Source organism: Mustela nivalis (genome assembly GCF_964662115.1).
Source record: "Mustela nivalis genome assembly, chromosome: 11".
In the NCBI taxonomy this organism is placed as follows: Eukaryota; Metazoa; Chordata; class Mammalia; order Carnivora; family Mustelidae; genus Mustela; species Mustela nivalis.
Window position 1 is genome coordinate 112783500 of NC_139030.1, and position 27704 is coordinate 112811203.

Here is a 27704-nt window from a genome sequence, read left to right on the forward strand (position 1 = left end):
GGGATGTGACTTCGCTCTCCACTGAAGATCTCCCTAGAGACTCTTCAGACAAGACAGCTTTAGTCTTATCACAACAAAAAGGGGCAAAAGAAATTATACTTCTAGTTCTTTTCTGCTTTCTTAACATTGCAGTACATTTCTGTCATCTCTATTCTACACCTCACTGTCTTGAATGACTACATTCTATTCCTCAAACTCTCTGCCTAATAGATCATAATGTCCATGAAGATGTATCTTTTCATACTCCTAAAAGCTTAAAACCACATTATACTCAGAGTTGAATCTAAACTTCATTTATGATCTCAACCACTAAACTTTCCCTCTCTGTCACATATTCTTGACTTTCTACTTCTGCACATTTACACCGAACAGGCATTTGCCCTTAACTACCCCTAAATCTCCCAGTCTTGCCACATGGTGAGTCAATCATTTCCTTTTCTCTTTCATTTGTTTCCATCCTAGGCTAATCGGTAAGGTTAGCCATTTTATTGATGTCAGGCCTCTTCTGTCTTCAACTCTGCTCTGTAACATTCGTTTACACAGATGAAAACCTATTCTGTGCTGCTCACGATATCAGACATTCTGCTCAGTGCAAAAACAAACAAAACCTGTGTGATTACTGGATAAAGAGAACCCCAGACAAAGGTGAGCAAAATGAAAGAAAACCATTTTATATAATTTCATTGATCTACATTAAGGAATGATTAAAGATAAAACTTGAATTGTATGAAGTCAGGATCCAGATGGCAAGGGTCTTCTATTTCCTGAGAATGTTACGTAAAGGGAGTGGCATAATCCTATTCGGGTTTTCAAAAGCCTCTTTTTGGGGAAAGGTCTGACCGGGAACAGCTCAGAAACAGTCTGACAGCTTAGCAGCTATCTGGCTAGTTTTGAAGAAGCAACAGAAGCCAGTAGTCAGTAGAAGAGAGACTGCAAAGAGAGACAAGCAAGAAAAACTTAAGGAACAGAGTGAAAAAGACTGGTTAACTAATTGCAGGTTATGGGTATTAATAAAAAAATAATAAGAAGAAGAATTCAGATTGACTCAGTTTCCCAAACTGACTCTCCAAATGGAAAGTAATTCTAATCAGAGAGGAAGGATACTTTGAAGAACGGGAGATGGTTGTGATCTCTGATCTGCAGGGTTGGGTCCATCTACAAGACACACCAGAGAAAGGGAGGCGTCTAGACACCTGAGGGACAGGCAGCCTCGAAGACAGGTTCCAGCAACCTCTGCTCCTGGCACTGATGCCCTTTCGTGAGTCCCCTGCCCTTGAACGTGGGCTGGAGCTTCACATCTACGGTACTGAAGATGGCAGAGTGGCGGTACATTCGGTGATACGTCCGTTTCCTGTGGCTGCTCGAACGCAGAACCACCAACGGGGTGACTTAAAACAACAGAAATTTATTCTGTCATGGTTTTGGAGGCCAGAAGTGAAAGCAAGTTGTCAGGAAGCCCACACTCCCTGGACAGGCTTGTAAGGAGGTTTTGTTCTTGCCTCTTCCAGGTTCTGGCGGCTCTGCGTGGTCCCTGACTTGGGAGGGCATCACGCGAGTCCTTGCCTCTGTCTTCACAGGGTCTTCTCCTCTCTTAAGGACACAAACCACTGGACATTGGGCCTCGTCCGGTTCATCCAGGATGTTGGCACTCAAGATCCGCAGTTGAGCTCAACCTTCAAAGACTCTTCCACGTGTGGCATCCACAAGTACCACAGGTTAGGACTTGAGCATATGTTTTCGGGGCCATCACAAAACTCACTGCACATGGAATGACACTTCCTATATTCGGCTGGAAAGCGGTGTTGTTTCCAGAGACGTGCTCACTTTCGCTCCCTCTTGGACTGCTTTTCCCAGGGAAAACTAACCCCCATATCGTCAGGCAGCCCTATGGAGAGAGCCCCCCACCCCCATGGCTGAGCCTGGACAAGGACGCTTGGGCACCAGATGAGCTCTGAGCTGTCACGGCGTGACAGCAACGTCATGGAAGACCTTGAGCCAGAGGCACCAGTTAAACTGTGTCTGGGAACTGTAAGATACTCCGTAAGCACTGGTTCAGCCTGGTAAGTTTTGAAGCGATTTATCACACAGCAATAGAACACTAACACGGAGCTCACACAAACGTTAAGGCCGGGCCACCAATCATTAAGAAAAGCCACAGAAACAATTCAGTTCAGCATTTAAGAAATATTTACAGAGTATCCTCTATAAAACTAAAGTTTGTATCTGTAATGATGAATGATAAGCCAACCCTCAAGAATCTTAGAGCCTCGGAAAGTGATAGACAAGACCACAGCGCACGGTATGACGGAAGAATGTAAACCGGCTCACGGTACATCGCACACAGCAGGCGGATCTGGTCCACATTCCAAAAGCCAGAGAAGACTTGTTGGAGAAGTTGAATTCTTCCCTTCCTCAAACTGACCTACTTATAACTATATATTATCAAAGTTCCCTTCCTTCCAACAATGCAAAATTTAAGTCTCCTCTAAGTGGTAATCTCACTTTTCCTGTCCGTTGCACTAAGACTCCTGTAATCGATTTATCTAAGCTTTTAGGTCGAGAACATATGTCCACTTCGGCCACCGACAAGGCTGAAGCTAAGTTACATACATAGTGGTTACTAATCTCTACTTCGTATTATATGTTTTATTTGGTGTAACTTGTTTTTACCCTTATTGTACTTCCACTTTCATTTTAAGGAAACTCAATCACTTTTAGTAGTAAATAAATGAATCCTCAATTACACAAGGAATTGCAACGAAAACCACAAACAGAACACAGTGAGAGGAGGACACAGAAGTCCTCTGTTCAAAAGCGAACCTATAATTTTACCAACAAAATAATCTCACTTTTGCCCTATTTTCCCCATTTTTGTTACTTCCATCGACTTGCCCCTCTTGCCTAATGTAAAAGACCCTCTCCTTGACCTCCCAGAACTTATATCACTGCCTGGCTTTTACTTACATTAATCTCACCCTAGATAAAATTCCATTGTTTCTTCTTTGAATTCTTCCAACGTTTAGAAACATTGCTTCCTTGGTAACCCTCATCAGACGCAATGTCTCTGAGAAAACCCCACCACCTGATAATCTAGCACCTTCATCTCAACATAAGTAGTTACCAACTAGTTTGTTTAAAAATGTGATTCAACTGGGGGTGCCTGGGAGGCTCAGTCGGTTAAGTGTCTGCCTTCAGCTCAGGTCATGATCTCAGGGTCCTGGAATCTCTGCTCAAGAGGAAGTCTGCGTCTCCCTCTCCCTCTTGCCCTCCCCCTCCTCAAATAAATAAATCATTTTTAACAATGAGATTCAATTCTTACGCTACCGCGGCGTATTACATTCATTTGTTGGTCTGCGAGCCTCATCCCCCACACTACAAGCGCCTCAGGAATGAAGATTACATCTTCTTCTTTTCTACAGTTTCTCAAGTTCTTCAAGTACGTGGCAACCAGCAAGAGTTTAACAAATGCTGATGCAAAGGAAAGGGAAAGTCTGTAAACCATCTCCCTTCCTTTCCGTCCGCTCCTCCTTCCATAGTCACACACATGCGGCTTCTTAAAGGGCTGCACGACCACCTCACACCCCCGCAGCCGTTCCTTCACCGCATAATGATGAAATACAAACGCTAAGCACAGAAATCCAAATCCCCAACACATTTCCCACCCCCCATCTACCGTATCCTTCCCGTGTCCTGAACACCCCCTTACTTTCGCAGCTGCGTACTTTCGCTCCAAGTCGGCCCTCCCTTTCCACGTCCGCCCGTCAAAGTTCTAAAACTCTGAAAAAGTTTTACTCTGAAAAGCACAACTCGACCTGTCTCTTTCATTTTTGAAGTATTCTTGGCACCTAGCACATTCTACTTTTACCTAAGGAACTGAAATATATTTCTTAACTTGCCACATTTTATTGAAAATTAAAAGAGATAAGAAAATACTTCTATACCTTCCTGTCCTTAATCTCTACCATCACCACTACCATCAATGATAATCAAATAATCATAGTGCTTACTTAGGCTTAGTACAAGAATAAATTTCCACTAAATACTAATTAAATAAATATATTTGTTATCATTTATAAATAATGTATTTTTAGACAGTGTAGAAATATTATGGATATATAATATTTGCTTTTCTTTTATATTTAGTTATGTAAGAGATACATTGGTTGAATATACATGAGTAGACGATGCTACTGCTTACAAGTAAAATTTAGAAGGTTAACTTAATTGTGACATTTTTTCTTCAACACAAACTAGGTTTTATTTGGGAATTTCTTTGAATGAAAACATTTTAAGTCATGGATCAACATTTTTAAAAATGGCTAACAAAAACTGTAAATGTAACTCATTACTACTTCCTGGAGATAAATTCAGAAATAATAAAAAGCCTTTGAAATTTTATGGCCATTGAGCCAGTGATGCTAATTTTAGTAACTTTACCAATGCAAAATGAGTGATGAACATACCAATCTATAAAGATATTATGAATAAGAAACACATCTCAAAAATATTTTAAAATCATTTATGTTTATCTTAACAGATACAAAGAAAAATATGAAACATTAATTTATACTGTCAGAGCAAAATAGATTTGTTACAAAAATAATAAAGAAATTCAACAAAGAAACATCCCAACTTTGTTTAAAGAGGAAAACCAATAAAACCTTAAATGATATAGAACAAAATGGTAACAGAAGTTTTTTGGTTTTATTTATTTATGTTTTTAAGGAGGCTCCATGAACAGTGTGAAGCCCAACTCTGGGCTTGAACTCTCGACTCCTGAGATCAAGACCTGAAATCAAGAGTCAGACAATCGACTGAACCATACAGGCATCCCAGGAAGTTATTTTTTGAAGCACATGCTCATTTGTGATTTTAATTTTACTTTGTTTTTGCTTTTATGTATTTTAACATATCCTGCAATGAAACCATCTCTTTAAATATTTAGTACAAAAAAAATTGTTTATAGTTTCAAATCTTTTTTCAAAATGGTGTAAGTATGTAAACAACCACTTCTTCTTACCTGGGAGGGCTTGAATATGGTTGAAAGAATATGCAGACTCTTGACTTCGGATAGTTTCAATCATGCAGTTGCCACCTGAGTTCTTCAATCACTTTCTTTCCTGTGTATATCAGAAGGAATCACATATAACTAAAAATAAAATTAAAATTGGATGGAATAGAAGTAACCAATAATTACACTTACGTGTATTTTAATTCAGAACCTATGGTACATACTCTAAAATTCTAAGTATGTTTCTTGTGAAAGTTCAAGAATGCTGCTTAATAAAAAACAAAACAAAACGGGTAAAGCATGTAATTTTTTTGAAAAGCTAGAGTCATAGATTGCTAGATAAGGTCAAATACCAAAATTGCTAGATAAGAAGTTAAGTGTTTTAACTCATGGATATGTAACTATGAAAGCACAGTGATGTGGCGGACAGTACCCCCTTTCCCCTGAGGGCTGCACAGCCAGCCCCAGCTATCTCCCTCAGTTATCAGCTAATTAAACCAACCAAGCGCATACTCTGTCCCTGATTAAGAAGATGAAACAGAATTTTAGAAAGCACTGAACTATTTTAACTTTCACTGCTGTGGAGAAGCACTCAGGTAACTTACCCTTCTATTCATTTTCACGCTATGAGAAGAGACGTAGAGGCTGATTAAGATTTTTACATTTTTTATCCCAACAGATGAAAGGAAAAAGTCTTCCCCGATGCAACACAAATTATACCTTCCCTTAATTTGGTCATTTAAAATGTAACTGTGATAAAATTTCAAATACGAGCAAAAATGTTCACAATATAGTATCTCTTCTTGCCAAAATTGCTGTTTTTTCTCTGTTTTTTTTTTTTTTTTTTTTTGCAAAAATACAAAAATGTATCTCACTCTTTTGTTCTGCTTCCTTCCATAATTTTGATACAAACCATTGGTAAAGCCAAATCCAAGAGTTTGACTTTCTCAAATTATAGACCAGAGACACATTTCAAATATTTTATTTCTGCCTCTTTGTATCTAAGCCATCTGAATATTCTGAACACTACGTTTTTCCTTCTCACCCACAATTTTCTTTAGAAGTCTGTTTTTCTATTTGCTCACACTATTCTTGTACTTTTTCTAACAAAACTTGAGAAAGAAAAGAAAGGATCTTCATTTGGGGGGCCCCAGAGGCAAACTCTGAAGTAATAATTCAAGTAAGTTTGTTTGGAAGATGCTGAAGGAAAGGGTTTATAGAGACCATCCGTAACATCTACCACAACAGACAAAGACCGTCAAATTTGAATTAAAATATGAGCATGGTTTATTTTAAGGCCATATGTGGGTATTTTATAATTTTAGTGAAAAAAAGTTTATCTACCCAGTGATGCTATTATTTACTAAATCACCTAGTACTCTCTTAGTGTTTACTGAATCTTAGGGTATATACTTGATACAATTCATTTCCTCTTTCCTTCAAATATAAAGGCTCCATGACCACATACCTCCAGCTTTAGAATTCAAACATGACACAGCTAAAAGGTAACCATGAAACTATGTCATCATTTCCAAAGTGACTAGATAATTTTTCTTTTTTATCTTGGGGAGAAGGGAGAAAAGGGAACACAAAACTAGTTCTTTTTTAGCATAATGGTGATTTCTCCATTTTGTGCAAATACTGGTCTCATGAAAGTAAGTAAGAAAGAAATCACCTAAAAGATAACATAAGTAACCGGACTATTCCCAAAAATCCCATTCCAAAATATTATAGGAAAGTAAATATTTTCCTTTAAGTGGTTAATGCAATTTAAAATCCCCACAGTTTTTATTTCTATCTCAGATTGACTGAAACCCAGTCTTACTGAGGAAGTGTTTTCAGATGAGAATATTCTATGCAATGTGACAGAATGAAGACGAGCACTGAGACTCCCACATCAAAGAACAAGAGCGAACTTGTGCTTCCATCTTTTTCCTGCGAGTGACTTGCACTCTGAAGTGGGAGTGTGTTTCCATGTCTCATACGATTACATTTGTGCACAGGAAGAGCATTTTCAAATAGTCGTGCAAAAAAATAAGATGTTCATAGGTTGTTCTTTTGAATACATATCTTTAATTATAAAATCCTGTTCCCAATTTGAATGATTCTTAAAATTTGAGTATGACCCTAATACACTCAATTTCATCTTATTTTGCCAGCACTTATTACAGATTGACATGAAATTTGAAGGTGTGCACGAAATTAAGCAAAAAATCATGTCTTTACCAGAACCTTCATTTTTCCCAACATTACTAAAGAAAGTAACATTGTTAACACTGTGATATGACTAGATGCTTCAATCTGTTAGTGCAACACAGCACCTTTAAATACATCATACACAGTAAAACCAACTAAAACAGGTCAGGCTAAGACATATTTCTACTTGTCATCAAATGAAACAGAAACCAGCATTATCAGGATCTTAAAACTTTCTCAAAATCATTTTGCTACTTATTTTTCTCTTTGTGGCTAGCCCCAAGAATTTAGCAATATCTCAAACTATTATACAAAATGTTGCAAAGAAAGTCTTTCTAGATACTCATATTTTATTCTCTATGGACATCAAAATTCACATATACAAAATCAGATCTTCAGCCTGTGATTTCCTTTTTCCTTTTTTTTTTCTTGTCTTCTGATTTTAATTAACACTAAAATTTCTATTCTACTTATTCAAGCAGAAACCTGGCATTACCATAATCCTTCATTTCCTTTGCCCATCATCATAAAGTTAAATCAGAATAAATTCAATTCTACTTAATACAAAAGACGCCATTTTGTTTCTTCTCCCAGTTACATCCTCACCAACGCATCAGCAGTCAGCCACGAGGAGCGGTCTAACAAGCAACCTGGTCACATCACCTTCTGGACAAAGTCCAAACGACTTAGCATGCATTAGCATCCTAGTCCAAATGCCTTAGAATCCCTTCCTAATCATGTCTTGTCAAAGATTTTCACTCTAATGCCCAAAAGGGTGTAAACTGTCATGGTGGCTTGGGGCAGTCATTTCCTGTTCGCGTTCGTCTTCTGAGGCGGCGGCACACCTACAGTCATAACTACACCCCACGCTCTAAGCAATGTGAAGCTGGAAAATTAATTCAGTTCATCGGACAAATATCCATTGGGCACATACCGAACACCCAACGGCACCGGTCGTCAGGGAGAAGAAAACAAGTCCAAGTCCTCCTCCACATTTGTCAGTTGATAAGGACTATGTCAACGGCAAGGTTGAGTGCTAAAGAAACATCGAGAATGTTTAGGAAAGTCCTACTAAAAAGGATGGAATCTGTGAACCTTCAGTTTAGAAGTCATCTAATGAAGAAACTGGGAAAGGCCACTGTTGGCAGAGGGAACAGCAACAGCGAAGGCACATGACTGAGAAACAACGTGCCACCCTTGAGGACAAGCAAGCGGTTCGGTAGACACGATTTGAAACGAGAATGCTTCCAGAATTGTTTTATAAGAGATTTGAACACTAAGATAAGGCCATTATCAGAAAGACTCTTGAACACCACACTTTAAAATTTGGATTTTTACCCTAAAGATGATGGGAGTATGATGGGAAGGGGTGCAGTAAGATATGTATTTCAGGAGGATCATAAGGCAAATGTGGCTCTCAGGAGACCATGGAAGAGAGAAGTTGAGAGAGGAAACTGCTCCTTAGAAAACTATGTATATTTGTTAGGTGGTAAAACAGAAATATAGACTCCAGGCATTCGTATTTGTAAGATGTGAAGCTGGAATGGTGCTTGGGATTTGATGTATGCAAGCACAGAGCAAGACCAGGACAGCTCTGGCCCGGCTTTCCTATTCTCAGAGATGTCAGTCTGGACCAAGAATTCGTATCATCTGTTGTCATTCCATGTGCATTTTAAGTTCCCTTTCCTCGGCTCTCATTATGGAAAGAAAAAAGTGACAGAGGATGACACATGACAAACTATTTCAGAATTAATAACAATTTTAAATTCGCCAATTTAAAAACAAATTCAACCTAGTTCTTTCCTCTGCATTTGACACGAAACTTTTAGAGGTGCTTTGAAGCTGTCACCAGCAGGAAATTTTCCTAATTAGAAGAAGTAGAAGAACAATTATCAAGTCATTCACCATTTCTGGTAAAATCGGTGGAAAACACAAGTCACTTCCTGTGAAACTTTTGGTTATTTTATTTTTCAGCCTGACTGGGTTAAGGTAGAACCTTTGTTCTTTTTTACCATTAAGTCTTTGCCAACTTTGGTTTCTCAAATAATAGAAACATTCAAGGCCAAGGCCCTGAGACGGATCCGAGACACTGACAACAGGCCAAAGGTGAAAAATTCAGGACGGGGGATGCCTGGTGCTCGGTCGTCAGGCGCCTGCTTTCGGCTCAGGCCTGGGATCGAGCCCCACATGGGGCTCCCTGGTCAGTGGGGAGTCTGCTTCTCCCTCTCCCTGTGCCTGGTCCTCCCTCGGCGTACGCTCTCTCTCTCTCTCTCAAATAAATAAATAAAATCTTTAAAAACATTCATGATGGGTTAATGAATGACATAGGACAGAGTGAAAATCATACGAGGGTAGAAAAACTTTTTTTAATGCAGTAGGAATTTGAAGAGTAAAATAAATTTGACTAGGAAAAGGGACGGAAATCCTAGCGATGTTTGGAGGAATGAGGAAGAAAGAAGACCAAGAGAGCAACAGGAGAGCAAGCTATTCTCCCGCAATCCATCATCAAAAGTCTGAGATTCACTCCCTTTGAGCCGGGAAGGCGACACTGGGAACACAGAGGCACTGATCTGCCTCCGCCAAGGAGGGCGACTTCCTGGACATGCAGGTACAGTCAGTTCTCCTCAGTCACTCGGCTACTGCACATGGTAAAGGGGCTTCGGCCAGAAGACCAGCGCATCATAAACACAGTGGCAGGGAAATCAAGAAATGAACACTATACATCATAAGAATTTAGAGAGAAATAATGAGATATTCCATCCAGAGCAGTCATCCTGTGCCCGGCACATAAAAACATGACTTCATAATTCACATCGCTTTACTGTTCCCGCCATCGCCCCCTTCCACAGTACAGAGACGCAGAGCGCGTCTCAGCCCACAAATGTCTGTGTTCATCTCAAACGACTGCTTTATCGTGCTCTCCTGGAAGTGAAATTACTAGTTCCAAGTATTTGATCTTTCAGGCATTTTCATACACATCACCAACGTGTTTTCTAGAAAGTTCTAGCAACAAAGGCTTCCATCAACAGCAGGTGATAATGCAACCACCCTTACCAGCAATGATTTTTTTTTTCTTAATCTTTTGACAATTTGATTGTTCAAAACGTGTCTTTTTCTAAAGTGTGCATTTCTTTAACTGCAATTAAGGCACAGCTTTTATGTGTTAGATTTATTAAATATTTTATAATCCTTATTTTCCTTTTGACATACATTTTTTATATTTTAATGAGCTTTTTGGAGATTTTGATAAAAATATATGCCGCGGGACCTTTGACCCTTTTACTCTCTCTGCCTTCACTGCTCTTCCTCCAGGTAACCACACTCACCACTCAGCCCCGTCATTAGGTAAGGAAAGTCGGCTTTCAGTTTCCCTTAATGTCTACGAGACAACATAAGCTGTTTTAGTCCTTACTTTAAGATCTTAGCTATGAGCTGATATAAAGGCATTCAAGCAGCTATATCATTATCAAAGGTGTCAAAGAATTTCATTTAATGGTTATAACTAATATATTTTATACATTTAATTAGTTTTAATTTTTGACTAATCGTCTTACTTAGTTCTACTACGCTAGGATTATTTTTAAAACACTGAAAATACGGATTTCAACACCACGTTCTTTAAAAACGGAATTTTGTTCAAATATTCTCAGTACTTTGAGCTCCTTCCTTCTTTCCTTCCTTCCTTTATCAGAAAACAAAACCACGTGTTACTATTCAGGAAACAAACAAACAAACAAAAATTTACAAAATACCTATGCTAAAAGCCACCCTTAATTTAAACAAAATAAACTTTATTATTTAAAAAGTTGTAAAACCATATAAATATATTTAGTGTTTGAGGAAAGGACCACCTACTCAATGAAGGCTCTTAGGAAGCATTTTTGTAAACAGCCACACAACAGAGACTGCTCAAATGAAGGAAATCAAGAAACTATGGTTGATTCCTTAATAAAAAATTGGGCAGAAAACATTCATAAACTTTGGTTACATATAAATTCTTTACTTGAATTTTTCCAGTCCTGTGGAGTTTAGTTTTCCTCATGTTATGTCTACGAAGTATGTAATGTGTTTAAGGCAAACTCCGAGAGTTGCAATTCCGTGTTCCAATGTCCCACAGTAAAGTTAGGGTGCGGAGGAGAGTTTTATTCTTCTTTGTTTCTATTCTAAAATAATTGCAATAGCATCATAGTTGGATAATATTAAATCATACAAACAATGCTCAATAAAACCTAGAAAACCTTGTGTATCAATGTAATTCAGCACATGAAAAATATATACACACAGCTACTATTAACCAGACAGTTACCATCTTATGGATGAAGAAACAGCCTTTTGAGATGCTATTATCACGAGTATGGTTATGTTCCAAGGCGTTTTTTCGGTAATCAAACATTTTCAGTATCAAGACTTTGCCATCATCCCGTGCTAATGCGCTATGAAATACTAGTGCGCCATTTTAACCGGCTGTTCTTTTGCTCAATGGTATTTTCACCTAACAGCACACATTTCACTCTTCATGTAATTTAGTATATACATACACTGGCCTTTCCTGCCACCACACCCCCATGGGAAAAAAAAAAAAAAGGCAAGCAAAAAACAAAACAAAATAAAACAAAACCAAAGACCACATTCCCATAACTGCCCTGGATTTTCCTTGCAGACCTGTACTTCTTTCCTTCCTCCTCACGCGTTATGTTTGACTGAGGGGCCTCTGGTGTTAGTTCCAACACTGGCCAGTAAGAGTACGAGGACCCTAGCCCTTCGTTATTTCTCAGGAATCTGGAAATGTGCACTACGTTAAAGTAAAGAAAATCCAATCAGCACCTTTTTCTAAAACTATTTATAAAGAAACCATCCCTTTCATATGAGTTGATTTAACTCATATGAAAAGGACTGAAAGACTGATGGTCATTTTGCCCTCAGGCCTGGATTCAGCCTTGCCTGAAGCATCATCTAAAACTTAAATTATAATAACCAACATGTATTTTTTAACTGAATTTTAATTGGTTTTCTGTCAAGTTCAAGCAAATGATTACTCTGGAACATATGCTATTTACTAATGTATAATATATAATTTATTGAATTTTAATTTTACTTTCTCCAAATTGAGCTATATAAATATAGCTATAATAAAATAGGCCAAATAATTAAAAGATACATTGAAAAAAAAAACAAAAATTTCTACAAAACTGTTATTCAGCTACTTTTTTCTAAAGACATCTGAAGAAAAGGATATGGTAGGTCACACAAGTCTTTAGCAGCCTTTTAAAAATTAAGATTGGAGAGGGGCACCTGGTGGCTCCATCCGTTAGGCTACCGAGTCTTGATTTCAGCTTGGACTGCAGTCTCAGGGTCCTGAGGTCAAACCCCGCCGGGGTCTGTGGTCAGCAGACTCTGCTTAAGAAGAGTCTCTCTCCCTCTCCCCTGGCCCTTTGCCCCTTCCCTCTCAAATAAATAAATAAATATTTTCTTAGTTTTTTTAGTTTCTTATTTGTTTTAAGATTCTATTTATTTATCTGAGAGAAAGAGACAGAGATAGCGACAGAGTGTACGAGTGGAGAGGAAGGGCAGAGGCAGAGGGAGCAGTGGGCAGAGCCCGATGCCCGGCTGGATCCAACGACCTTGGGATCATGACCTGAGCCAAAGGCAGATGCCTAACCAACCAAGCCACCCAGGCGCCCCATAAATATCTTAAATAAATAAATAAGAGGGCAGAACTTACATAGTTTAAAATGTTTCCTTTTCTTTTTGTTTTTGCTTTTGAAAAAGTTTGTGTTTTCTTAAGAAATGATACAATATAGGGGGCGCGAGGGGTCTCAGTCCGTTAAGCCTCTGCCTTCAGTTCAGGTCATGACCCTAGGGTCCTGGGATCGAGCCCCGCATGGGGCTCCCTGATCAGCACAGAGCCTGCTTCTGCTTCTCCCCCTGCCTTTCCCACTGCTTGTGCTTACTTGCTTCTCTCTTTTTCTCAAATAAATAAATAAATAAAATCTTAAAAAAAAAAGATACAACATGGGCTTTCATGAACTCTGGACTGGAGCATTGCATTAATCCCATACTCTGTTGAAGACAGCGTAAATATGATTGATTTATACAACTGGCAAACAAAGTCAGGACGGATATGAACACCTTTATAAATCCGATATGCAACAGGAGATGTGCATCATTTTATTAATTAAAAAAATTACACAAGATAAATAATATCCCTTCATTCCTTTTGTATAAAAGCAAATAAAGTACTGATTGGCAGCTAAACAGAATTATTCCTACTCGATTCTACTTTTGTTTTCTTTGGAGCTTCTCACAAAGACAACACCTAAGCGAACACTGTGCCTTACCAACCGGTCATAGAAGTTTCCGGGCAATTACTGATCTTGACACTTGAACCTTTCACAGCTCTTCCCTATCTGATAAGGGTTTGATATCTACTATGAAGTATCCCAATGGCCTATCAAAAATAAAGACTTGAACTATCAGTGTTTACAAAGCCGGAAAAATAAATCCAACTTTATTTTGTAAGAGACTTTAATAAGGCTGTATCAGATAACTGGGTGTACAATTTCACTATTTTTGGAGACTCAGTGCACAAAATATCAAGACCCCAAGAAGTTCTCCCCAAATAAATGTCAGCTATAAAGAAAGAAAAGTTTAGCTTCGCTTTTCTTCACTGTTCCCCTGTTTAAAAAAATAATAATAATAACCATTTTCCTTTTTTAAGTAGGTTCAAATGTACTATGATATCTCAATAAGGCTTTTTCTCCAGGGTACCTGATCCTTCCCCAGAATTCTCTTCTCCCCTTGTTAGCCCCATCTCAAACAGAACTCAATGAACTACCATCGCTGAAGAAAGAGGGCTTCGATTATAACCATATGTTTGAATCACTCCCTCTCCAACCCCACAGGACAGAGTCTAAGCTATAAATGAATATAGGAAATACTTATAATGAACACGCATATTTACCCAAGCTACGAAGTTCTTTCTCTGCAGCCTCCTCTGTTACACATTTTCTTCTTCAGGAGGGAGTGATTTCTATCCTCACCAAACATCAACGAGATCTCTAGTTTTTCAGTTATTCTTCAATCACTTTGTGATAAATGAAGATAGTTTCCTATCTGTGAGCAAAGAAGATTACAATCATCTCATTTGAACCTAATCTACCCAAGTTCCAGAACCCAATGATACAGTTTAACACAGAGCAGGCCTTTTCTTTGTTCACAGATTTATCAAAAAAAGTAAAAAGTGTGGAAATGTCATCACAATTGGGTCAAGTCTAATTCCATTGCACAAATATTTTGCATGTGAGTTAGGCCAAAGTCTGCCACAGAGCCCTCGCCACAGGACGCTAAGAACACCTGAGCTTCCTCTCCTGGGGCTTGGGCTCAAAGGAGCCACCCATCCATAAAAGCGCTTTCAGGAGTAAAGTACCTTGCAAATACGAGGTCTTGTTACTAGAGGTCTTGTTACTAGCGAAAAGGACACATTCCAGGAGAAGTTACAACCTGTGCTGAGAAAATAAACTGTGCAAGCAAAGTCCCCTTTCCCAGCAAGCGATGTCAGAGCCCGCACTCGCCAGAAAAGTCTCTGCGAGGGCGTCCTGCGGGAATCCAGTACCGAGCCGCGGAGAAAAGAAGGTCCTGCCGCACACCAAGCACAGCTGATTTCCACGCTCTCGGTAGTTAAAAGAAGTCAATGACCAAAAATCGGTCTTCCAAACGCTCTAGATCAATTTTGAGGTGGACAGTACGACTGTTAGCCATAGCAGGTCCCTGCTCTGGAAAACCCCGACGAGGCAACGCGAGGCAGACCAGCTTTTCTCTCTTCGCTAGGCACGAAAACACTTACAATCCACTCAGGACAGTGCATCTTTCAGACAACGAAAACTTCATTTCGCCCAGTTACTTAAGATCATACTACCAAGAGCACATCTTTGCTGTTAGCGGTTAGAGCAAAAAAGGCAAAAGGAAAGGAACAAAAAGCCTTCCCCCATCACAGACTAAAGCAGAGGGAAACAATGACCCCCTCCAAAATGTAACCGAAACCTGGTGCACTGGTTTGTAACGACCAGTGACACCAGGAATCTGCTCCTTCCTCGTGTCTGCCAGTTTTACTCACCCAGGGAACCTTCCTGAACACCTGCCCAGCGCTGCACACTGGGACACGATGAAATCATGAAGCTTCTCACCTGGCAGAGGAGCGGGGCACACATACGGACTAGACCGTGCTGTCATGAACGCTCAAACTGCATTCTTAATGCCTGAACAATCCACTCGAACTAGTTCCGTGCTGACGGTGATGAATGTGCAAGTTCAACTTTCCGGAACGTTTTCACTGCTCTAATAACATCTTATTTTCAAAACAACCCTGTCTTCTAGGAAGGGTCCGTCTTTTACTGAGAAAGAAAATCAATACTTGAGGAGTTACAAGCATCAGAGCCAAGACCACAACCGAGGACTTCCGACTCTTCGTTTCCTTTTCACAACTGGAGGACAGCCCTCTGGTTTGCGTGCTAAAATCCTCTGTACTATTTATCATCTTACTTCACTTTTTTTTTTTTCAAACTATGACTGTTGATCATACAGTTAAAGAAAAATCTTCACCTATTATAGCTAAAGCAAGCTCATGTGACAAACTATCCTACGCTATGAATTTATTGCCATATGAAATAATGTTTATTTTTTTCTATCAGTCCCTGCCAGGAAAACCTACTACAGAAGAAATCGGACACAGCGGGAAGCCTGAAAACGTATCAGGTGCTCGTAGGCTGATGAAAAGTGCTGCCTCATCACGGCAACCATTCTGCTGAGCTGCTCCCGTCTGGCCGGCCGATTAGTAAGTGGCGCAATCACGGGCGCCGTCTCTCTGAATGGCATAGAAACCGCATCACTGTCTCGTGCCCGGCACGTAGCACACGCTCCAGACAGATCTGGGAAGGAGCTGGTGGGGCAGACGCAAAGGTGCACTAGAGGAGAGAGAACTCTTCGTAGGTCATCAAGAGCCACCTGGCCAAAAATCAAACAAACCAGAACAACAACAACAACAACAACACACACACACACACACACACACACACACACACACACAACAGTAACCGGGAGCGGGACACACATTTAAACAACATGTCTCACTTTTCAAAATCACTAACTCTGCTTCTTGCCAGTGACACCTACGTAGTCGAGTCCCTGCTCAGGGACTTCATGGAGAAGCCACACCTTCAGGACAGCAACGCTCCGAGAAGACATCCTCACGCTTTCTAGAACTGAACAAGCCTCACGCACCTACGGATGCCACCGTGACCAAGTCAGCTGAAGTCCCCGCCCGAGTCACTGACGGCCCCTCACATCCCGCCTAGAGACACACCCCACAGAGGAGTCAAAGAACGTTCAGCCGAAATCGGTGCCGTCACGGAGGGAGGTGACAAGTGAGTACGCGACAACACCCGGAGCCGGAGCGAGGAGCCGTCATTTCTCACTTGCTCGTCGCCCGACGGAGGCGGAAACACAGGAGGCCAGGGGGAGCCGCGGGCCGAGGCCGCAGTCCTGGCCGCGCTCCAGGTGCCACCCCAGGCCCCGCCGCACCCACAGACCCAGTCCCCAGGGCGCCGGCCCGTCCTCCTGCTGCGGGAATAGCCCGTCGTCGAGGCGCTGGGCACAGCGCTTCCCCTCCGACGGCCCCAGGCTGGGCACCGACGAGGTCATCGAAGGCAGGAGCGGGGACCGGGGCCAAGATGCCACCGGAGGAAGCAGCAGTGGCTCGTCCCTGCGGGAACCCGCTCTGCTCCCACCCTGCGGGGAAGACAACCGGGCTAGCGGGACAGGGAGAAGGTGCTTCCCAGACGTCCCCAGACAGGAGACACCAGGAAGAAGGACGCGGGTGACCAGGCACCGAGTCAGAAGAAGAGACATTACGTGGGACGGAAAGCACTGGTGGCAGGCAGAGCCGAGTCGGAGGCAGCGACCTCACCCCCGCGAGAGTCCGCTCCATCCAGCCGGGGACAAGGCGGGCACCAGCTGGAGCGGCCCCGCGGACGGCCCGTTTCTGGGCCGCTGCCCTTCCTCCCTGGGTTCTCTGAAAGCCCGAGTGGCTGGGACTCGGGTCTTCTTCGCGCCGCGCCCTTACTGAGACCCGACTCAAAAGCGAGTTCCCCGCCTGCGTCACAGGAACCTGCGTCGTCTCCTCTGTCCCGTCTCAACAGCCACCTACGGTACCAGTTTTCAAACTGCAAAGGAACAAAACAGCGCATACAACACTGTGAAAATAATATTTTTTTACTCTTTTTAATACACTCTTGAAGAATCAGACTAACCCAATGAGAAGGAAAGAAAGGCCGCCCACATTCGTTGGGCATCTCAGGTCCCTGGAAAACGTGTGCTCTCCGAGAACGCTCTGCATTTGCAGATTCCTGCTCCCCGCCAGCTAATTCCAAAGCAAAAACAAACAAACCTGTGCTATGATTTTTCTTTCTTCACAAGAACAATAAAGCACACATAATTTATGTACAGCTTCTGTATTTCCTTTATTGTGCTTAAAACACTTTGTGGAGTTTTTTTGTAACTTGAGGCTAAGTCAAATACGTTCATAGACTCAATCCATAGAGCAGAAAAAATACACTTTTCCATCGCATGGACTCCTCACCGCCAAGAGAGCCGAGCCCCGTTCCTAGATGATGCGCAGTCACACATCACAACTCACCTTCCTGGACTAGAAAGTACTAGAACTTCCACCGCACCTACAACCACTTACAAAGCCACATCCCACAGCCGGGAGCAAGAAGGTGAGGAAAGGGGAAGAGAAGCGTGGAAGAGAGAAGAGGAGAGGACAGGCTCCAGGAAGGATGACGGGGCAAGGCCGCACGGGGAAGGGGAAAGGGCCGAGGCTACGAGCCCGGGCGCACCCGCCGGCCGCCGCCGCATCCCCCGTCCCGGGCTTCAGGCGGACCCGCACCCGCCCCACGGCCGCAGCGCCCAGGCTCTTCCACTGTGCATGCAGCTGTCTAGGTCACTCTTCTGACTGGCCTCCTCCTGCCTCAAGCCACTCTTCGAGGAGAAGGATGGAGATGCCCGTTTCTAATTGTGCCTCCCTCCCGTGAGCTTCAGCGCGGACCCGTTCCTGTCTTGGCACCCGTTTCTGAGTTGCCAGGACAACACCGTACTTTCGTGTCACTTCCCTCCATGGCTGAAACTTGACGAAGAAATCCCGCCCGCTGGCACGGGTGGGCTCAGACTGCAAAAGGACACCTGCAAAAGCCCCCGGTGTCTGCATATTAAGCGCCATCTGCTTCTCCATGGCTAGGCACAAGCTAAAGCTCCCTGTTGCTCCATCCTGAACCCGGGAACTACAACGTGTCCTCAGATTTGCCTGGAGGGAGTCGAAAGGAACCTGGGGCACGACGCGTCTGTCCATCCAGTGGAGCTCAACTGTGTGACCTACAGCTAAGGCAACTTCCCCGCACCTGCCGTCTCCTCCATCCGTCATAGCCCCTCCGCACAGACACGGACAAATGCTAACAGAAAAACTGGAAATACTGTTCCAGGAACCACAGTCCCTTCAGGCATCCAGGATGGACTGTGTACTACGGGTGTGTCCAGACAGAGCTGACACAATGAGCAGGACAGATTCTCCACCTTCGAGGAATCTGTGTTCTATTTACCTGCACAAATAAACTAAAATTTATAATTACTCATAAAGGTAAAATCATTGTCCATTTGTTACTACAACAAATACAAACATGTGATCTCATTTTATACTTCCTGGGGAGAGAGATCCAGATCGGGTGGGCTTCATCAGAACACAAATGCAATGCTGAAGGCATCGTACAATGAACCCAGGACTCCGAACGTGCTGTTTGGAATGTAAAATTGTTAGTGTCTACTGTGAATTCTCTCCATAGATATTTCTGTCTTAGTAAGCAACCCAGGTAATCCCAGGGACCAGGAAGTGGTCTCAAGGGGCGCTTTTCAGTGGGTGCCGAGAAACCCAGCATTCTCAGTGTAACCATGGTTCCCTCCATGCAACAGAACACCGAACCCCCACATAGAAAACCAACAAGGCTCTCCCCGGACTTGCAAGCACTGAATTGCAAAAGGGTTTCCTGTTACTTGAGCGCTGTGAGCAGGACGACGGCTTAGGAAACGGGTTTACTTTTCAACCATCGTAAATGATGCTGCTGAGCAGCGCAGAGGCAGTCGGCTGGTTCTAGAGACAGAGGATAAGGCAGCAACAGCACACATCAAGCCCACTGTATGCAAACTGAAGATTTTAGTAAAATCTACTAAAAAGAGTTTTAGTAAAAAACTGCAGTGTTAGACTTGATATGCTTACTAGGACACAGTCTATAAATTCAACAGAGCACACGCATATGAAGTACAAGCACGTCACCGCCACTGGCCAGACCCACAAGTGTCCCAAATCAGCAGGTCCGAGGAAGCCCTCATCTTCGTGACAGCCAAAGCTGCTCTGCCCCCAGTTTCTCACCTGGGAAAAGGCTGACCAGTCTTCAACCGACATCACCCTTCTTCCCTTTCCTCGACGCTACACCCTGTCGCCACATCTTGGGCACTTCCATTTTTCAAGAGCTCCAGAATCCACGGCATCTTCTCCATCCCACGGCCAGACACTGGTAACTTGGCCTTGACAAGCAAACAGACTGTCCTTCCTTACACTGCCTCTGCCTCTCCTCCTCCCGGCTCTACCTTCTGCGGCCGTGGTTCAGAAATGCTAGCCCTGATTCGGCTACCCACCTGTTAACCATCTGTCAACGCTTCCTCGAAATTCTCAGGGTAAGTTTTATACTCCTCCATAATTCAGTCCTTGAAACACCCTAAACTCAACTCGAGGTCAACTGTTTCCTGATGGGCATCCATTGCTTCTGACAGTTCCGGTCCACTGGACTCAACTCCCCAAGCGACCCCAGAGTGACTGCACAGCACCCACAAATCCCCAGGTCACTACGCATCTTCTGTGACTAGAACCGTCACACGCAGGGATATACTATCATTATTCAAAGATATAACGATGGACATTGGAATGTACAATTAAATGTTTTATAATTCTGAATTCTTACAACAAAACGGACAAACACAATGTTTTCTAGGGGAGAAAAGCAGGCAATTATATTAATAGAAGAAATGTAATGCTTCCATAGCTCCTGGGAAATTAAGAGAGGGAAGGTTTTTCTGATAACTTAAGTTCATCACCTGTCTTTAGAGGCCATGTTTTTTAAATTATTATTATTAGTAGTAGTAGTAGTAGTACCCTCCTCCTACCAAGTTTTGGTTTCCTTTTCTGAATTCTATTCCCTTTAACTAGATAGAAGTAACTGGTGATAGTTCTCCACAGGCTTCAAGTTTCATATATTTGGCGGGAAAAGCCACTGTGCAAACAATGATCATACTCTCTTGGCCAGTGTTACCTACGGGCCTTCTAAATCAGAGAACAGAGGAAGAAACAGACAAAAAGGTCCATGCTCCCTAATGTTCAGGGGCTTATGAAAGAGACACAACCATTTACCATCTTGACACACGGAGAGAAGGCCTTAAGTTACTCTTCCTGTGAAGAGCCTGAAGTCATTGATGAATTAAATTTAAGAATCTACAAGAACAAGCAAAAAACGAGTAACAGGTTTATTTGTAAGTCCTGCAGGCAGTAATACGGGAATCAACTTCACACCTGTTCAGCGTCAGAATCGTGAAGTCTTCCACTGTTTGCTTTGTTTTTAAACATGCGGATGAGTAGAGCAACATCAATAACGACATTTGCAAAAATAAAAGTCAGCTTCAGCTATCTATGCAGGAACCAGGATTCTCAAAATGAATTCTGAGAAACACTCTTCTATGAACTATGAAATTTTACACACACACACACACACACACACACAAGGACTTTATACTCAAATATGTTTGGAAAACATTTACATAAATAGATTTAAACAATGTTTTTACTCTGGTATTTTCTTGTGTTTTAAATATATTATTATGTATTTTGAAGTTCCCAAAGTATATCATGATTCTTCATTTCAATTCATGAAGGAAACACTTTCCCATGGGGTATCTCCACAGTTTTATTCATAATACGCTTGAAAAATGAAGAGATAGAGATGGTTTCATGATTAACAATTTTATCTCCAGAAAATGAGTCAAGTATTACAACTAAATTGTTAGCTGAAATGCAGAAGGATCTGACAACTAGGTGTGAGCTTATAAAAGAAGGTTCAGAAAGAAGCTATGAAATAATTTTTATTTTTTTGATCGAGCTGACTGTGTATCTCAGTGTTCATATTGAACATTCTGTCATTAAGAAGGAAACAGAATTAAATGCCGAAAGGCAGGCGATCATGATGGGAACTAGGTTTTGTTCAAAGTCCCTTTGAATTAAAAAAAAAAAATTTATTGAACATAAATGACATGTACATTTTCCTAAAAGAAATGTGGCTCCTCCCCTTTAAAAGAGGATAATTGTCACCATATACATACATCAAAGGCACGATAGGCACCGAGGTGCTTTCTAAACCAAGTCATTAAAAGCTGCATGGATTAGCGTCAATTTGCCCCAATAAGTTTTTCTTCTCATACAATTAATCTGCAAAAAAGAATCACATTGATTTGCTTTAGGTGTGAATGACTGACAATCATAATGAAGATCAAATGTGTAATGGCCAAGAATGTCCTCCATATTGTTTCTGTAATAATATTAATGATAAAGTCATAATGATCTCAAAATATAGGTAAGATCAAATCATTTGACGGCTTCTGCTCACAGACTTACAGGCCCCATGAGCTGGCCACGCTTTCTCTCCCTCTCTCTCTCCCCATCATCTGTCTCCTCCTCCTCCTTCCTTCCTCCGACATTCCATCCACCTAAGTCTTCTTGCTCTGCTTCAAACCACCCATTACACTCCAATCTCAGGGTCTCACCTGAGCCTTTTCCTACACCTGCACGTAGCTCATGCACTTTTCCATCCTTTAACCTTCTACTCAACTGTCACAACATCTAGGAGGTGTCCATTCCTTGGTTACTGTTTTATAATAATTCCGCGCTGCCGTACCTTCTTCTCTTACCCTATTTTATTTTCCTTTCTAGCATTTCTCGGTAGCTTCAATTTTCATCAGTTTATATTACTTGTTTCCATCAATAAAATAAGAAATGAGGCCTTATATTTTTCCTTACTACTAAAAAACATGGTATTCAAACCTAGTTGTATATTAGAAACACGCTACGAGCTTTGAAAATGCATAAATGCCTGGGTCCTCTGCATTTCTCATTTAAATGGCCTGAGATCAGACACAGGCTCAGTCTCTTGAAAACAACTTGACAGAAAGATGCCTGGGACATGACAGGCAAACAGATGAGTGACTGATTCTCACAGATGAAGACACCTACTTCCTGTCAGATACACTTGCGGAGCACGACACACTCGGAGTTGTTGCGTACAGTGTTCAGCCATTCGTACTAACGACCACAGTATCTGTAAATGTCATCTGCTTAATATTTCACAGTGCAGTGACACTTGAAACTCTTTCAATTGCTAATTTTAGGGGGAAAATACTTAAGTGCTCAGGTTTATGCCACCACAGAAGAGGAGCAATATCCCAGACTCTGTTGAAGGGTAACAGTCTTCAGTTGTACAGTGAATTAAACTACTGTGATAGATTAAACCCCAACTGTTACTTTAGCTACTTACCTTTCAACTTTTATAATCAGATAGTAAAATGAAATATCAGCATCCACAATAAAATCTCTAGAAGGTGGTTGTTGGTTTATTGCCCTGCATTCAAGTCCGTAGCCACGACTTCCTGTCCCGCCCCGAGCAGCCCCCCGAACGGTCGCCTTTCATCTCCTCCTCCAGCATTCCTGGGATAAGAGCTCCATCAAGGGCTCTGGGATCAGACGCTATGCATACCCTGACCTGACCAAATAACAAAAGGCTCACCGCTGACTTAGTCAACATTAATAATTAAATCAGTCTTGCTCTTAAGAAATCAGAATAAAGCTTCACAGGTGGAAGCGCTCTTACTGCCAAAGGGCTTCCCACTCCTGGAGACATGCAAGATTTGGTGCCAGAAAAAAGCTATAAAAGCCTTGGAATGCTTCTAGTAGTTTTAGCTAGTAGTGGAAATTGTCACTGCTTGAAAATCAGTGCTCAAGGAAGGCATGCACTTGTCTATGATGCTCAATCAAGATTCTTTAAAAGCTATGCTAAGTAGACATGGGCTTTTTAGGCTGTGATTGAAGATCTTTCTGCTTGAAAATTAGTCTCGGTTCAGAGAACCCTGGCCAGGATACATTTTCTAGTCATGAGTCACACTGTTTATAAGATCCTAAGCAGAGAACCTGCGAATGAACTGGGTAAAACCATCAAAGGGCACCAGTGAGGCACTAACCACAGGACATCAGTCAAAGAGAATTGGAGATCAAGAGGGAGCAGAGCTCATGGCCAATGGGGAGGCGCTCTCCAACACCTAGGAGTTCACAGTCTCATTACAAAATGTCAACAAGTCTGCATATTTACCATGTTTTTAAAGCAAGCTGGTCATAGAGTACGGAACAATCACAAAGTGCACAGTGAAAACCTCTGTGGCTAGCCGGCCTCCAACTTTTTTCCTATTTACTTACTGGTTTTTTCCTCCCTGGGTTGAGTCTGGTATATCTCCTTGTACAATTCCTCAAGCTTACTGTTGTGTAAGCAACATCTCAAATTGACTTCACTTCTTTAAGTCCGTAATATGGTTAAGGTCATGTGGAAAATCAAAATGGTTTCCTTTTAAGATTACAGAAACAAGAACAGTTGACTCTTTGAGGTCTGTCACTTTCTTCTCTTCAGGAAAGTTAATTAATGGTAAATGAACATCATTTTTTAATTCATCCTGCTCTTACATCTGATAGCGACTAAGTGACCACTTTTACTAAAAAAAAAAAAAAAAAAAAAAAAAAAATACAATAACACGGCTTCTTCCATGAGATGAATTTGATCTCAACCCAATTAAAGGCTTTGATTTTGCAGGCTGTAGAAGCATGAAGCAAACATGACAAAAGGAAATGCATTTTTTATTCCACTAGCGGAAAAAAGCATTCCAAAAGATTGGCTTAGTTCTATAGGTACTTTGAGTTACAGACAATAACTTATTGCAGTGTTGTGTCATTTTAAGGAATGTAAAACACACAATCATAGCACAATTCATTTCTCTTTCACGGCATGTATCACTCTAGAGCCTAATGAGTTACCATGACTCTATCTGCTTGGGTCACCGTTCTATCTCCAACATGGAGATATATATGGCACAGTGCCTGGTGTAAAATTGTAACTCAATACTATCTGTTAAAGGAAAAATTTAATGTTAAAACTAGATAAGGAAGTGAGAACAGGATGGTAGCATATCAGTTTACAGATACTTTGAAATACATATCTGATAATGTTATATATTTCTTTGTCATCCAAATCCAATTTAAAATACTAAATTTATCCATGAAGAAAATTATAATTGATAAACCTTTCAATATTCCTATATAATTGTCTTATAATTATCTTGCATTTTTTTAAATCAAAAGGAATTTTTGGCTTCTCAAAATAAAAAGAATCTAGAAGCTAAAAGAATACAGTTGATGCTGTTACCCACTAAACAATTAAGATGCTATACTGATTACATACACAGTACATTTCCTAATGTGTCGATTACTTAATTTTTTCTGACTAGAAATGGCCAGTATTTGTGCTTTTTTTTTTTAAGATTTTATTTATTTATTTGACAGAGAAAAAGAGATCACAAGTAGGCAGAGAGGCAGGCAGAGACTGGGGGAAGCAGTCTCCCCGCTGAGCTGAGAGCCCAGCCTTTGGCTCAGGTCAGGATCTCAGGGTCCTGGGATCCAGCCCCGCATTGGTCTCTCTGCTCAGCGGGGAGCCTGCTTCCCCTCCACCCCCCTGCCTGCCTCTCTGCCTACTAGTGATCTCTGTCTGTCAAATAAATAAATAAAATATTTTAAAAAGAAAAGAAAAAAAGAGCACGCACACACAAAACTAGCAACATGGGTCAAAAGACCTTAAAAACATTTCACTTAGTTTCTGATTTAACATAAATAAATATCTGCAAATGAACTGTCAAGTACGTGATAAAAATGGCATAAAGAAAAAGAAAGAGCCCTACAAACAAACATTCCTTGGGAAATCGTCATTTGCATTTGCATTGTTGGCCTGCCACAGTAAGGGCCACCTTGAAGCTCTCCTAATACGTCTGCCGGAAGTCCAAGTCTGTCTTTGTGCAACAGCAAAAATCTCATCAGTTCGCTAGCAAGCCCTGGAGAACAAGCCAAGATCCAACCCAGGGAATCTTCTGCAGATCCAGTTTGAGCAGGTGTGTTGACAAAGGAGGAAAGGGGGGAGGGGAGAGAAGGGAGGAGAAGAAGAGGAAAAGGGAAGCGATACTTTCTATCCGTGTAAAGGATAGAAAAATAAAACTTACTTTTATCACTCATTCTTTCAGAGGGAGAGTGTGCGTGCCCAAGTGAGGGGCGAGGGAGGGACAGGAGAGGCTAGAGAGGGTCTTCACGGGGCTCCACACCCAGCAGGACTCCACGTGCAGCTCACGGGACCTGAGCCAAACCCAAGAGTCAGACCATGAACCCACGAGCTACCAGGCACCCCAGACTGAGATTTCTAAACACTCAAATAAATGTGCTTTTTTTTCTTTTTTAAAGTCTTTTGTTGTAGTAAAATTATACTTAAAATTTACTATCTTAAAAAAATTGACCATCTTAAAGCATTTTTAAGTATTTAGTTCAATAATAAGTTCAGTCACATACACTGTCGTGAAACCAATCTCCTGAACTCCTTCTGTCTTATAAAACTGAAACTGTATGTTCCGGAAGACATCCATTCTCCACTGCCAACCCCTCCCCGACTTTGCAGGCCCTCACAGAAATACTGTATTTTTAGTAGAAGGGAAAGTTTGAACTCACTGAGGACATGCATTTTCTAAAACATATTTTGTATTTCTTCAAAGCGCAGAGTTCTTTGCTAAAATACATGTTGGTCACCAATAAAATCTCTTCAGAATTAGCCCAAGAACATCACCTGGTGTTCTGGACATCAATGACACTCGTGCACTGGGAGCAATTCCCAGTAATGAGAACGGCTTCATACGAGCTGCCCGTGGTGTCCAGCACGAGTCCGCGTTAACAACGTGAGAGAACAGAATGCCACACACTGCTTCAAGTGCTTTACAAGAGCATTCTTTATTTTATTTCTGTCAAGTCTACGAAGAAGTACTCATATTACTGCCATTTCACAGATGGGAAATTAAAGTGAACTATCAGCCTACTTTCTTGGGCTCATTGTATCAGCACAGACGTTTAAAGAACCACCCTAAGCATGCGAAAATATTTAAAGGTAAAAGGCTGATAAACGTGCTGTCTTCGGGGTACCCGGGGGGCTCAGTGGGTTAAGCCGCTGCCTTCCACTCAGGTCATGATCTCAGGGTCCTGGGATCAAGCCCCGCATCAGGCTCTCTGCTCAGCAGGGAGCCTGCTTCCTCCTCTCTCTCTGCCTCTCTGCCTGCTTGTGATCTCTGTCAGTCAGATAAATAAAATCTTTAAAAACAAAGCAAAACATGCTGGTTTCTAGTTTTATACTGCTGAGGAGGAGTCCTGTAGGGTCCAACGCAACGATGATTTCAGCACGTGCACTTGTGATCTCTGCGTTGCAGAATGAGGCGCTCACAGACTACCAGGAGCTAAGCTGGAGGCAATCTCAGTTCCGCCACTTCCTAATGAGCAATTCTGGGCAAACCACATAATATATCCTAACTATGGAGTGAGGGCATCCTCGCGGGCTCTGCTTCACAGGCCTGTGTGCGTGCGTGTGTGCGTGTTAGTGAGGGAGGGAGACAGAAGGACAACGTGACGGAATACGTGGACAGAGACTGTTAACCACAGTGTGTCCTGGAAACGTATCATAAATAGTCTGTAAATGGGCACCTAAAAACACACAGTAAGAGCATCAGGCAGTCTAAAAACATAGCACTAGGGGACACCTGGGTGGCTCAGTCCGTGCAGAATCTGACTCTCGATTTCAGCTCAGGTCACGATCTCAGGGTCACGGGATCGAGCCCCATGTCAGGCTCTGTGCCCAGCAGGAAGTCGGCCTGAGATTCTCCCTCTCCCTCTGCCCACCCCCCCCACATCTCTCTCTCTCTCTCTCTCTCAAATAAATAAATCTTTAAAAAATGTCACAGCACCAGGTAGCTACAGCGTTGGCTCTGCCTGTTGAGGGGCCTTGCAAGTTAACTGATCTCCGTATCTCATCCTCTTCATCTGTCAAGTTGAAACAAGAACGTCACGGCAGCGAGGCTACGTGAAGCACCTGTGAGCAGCCCCTGGCATGCGGTGAGTGCTTGGTGAACGAAACGTCAGCTTTCACTTTTTATTTAGTAGGCGCTGTCACTGACCACGGCTCTTCTCGTCCCCACCGAGCCTTTTCCCAAAGCAATTTCTGTCAGAGACCGAATAAAG

At 41.9% G+C, this 27704-nt stretch overlaps 1 protein-coding gene across 13 annotated transcripts in view; it reads right to left on the reverse strand.

Moving 5' to 3' along the window:
- The window catches only part of GULP1 (GULP PTB domain containing engulfment adaptor 1), a 250695-nt gene that overhangs the window by 164623 nt on the left and 58368 nt on the right, over nucleotides 1-27704 (reverse strand). For 6 of the 13 annotated variants that reach the window (XM_082689479.1, XM_082689485.1, XM_082689474.1 and 3 more), the window contains exons 2-3: nucleotides 14169-14320; nucleotides 5021-5120 (exon numbers count right to left, since the gene is read on the reverse strand). The exons of 1 other annotated variant lie outside the window; for it this stretch is intronic. The gene's annotated coding sequence lies outside the window, so the exon portion shown is untranslated. Of the gene's footprint in view, nucleotides 1-5020; nucleotides 5121-14168; nucleotides 14321-15320; nucleotides 15410-17168; nucleotides 17194-21676; nucleotides 21699-27704 lie in introns of those variants that run through there. 6 more of the 13 variants (XM_082689477.1, XM_082689484.1, XM_082689486.1 and 3 more) reach the window with 4 other exon arrangements.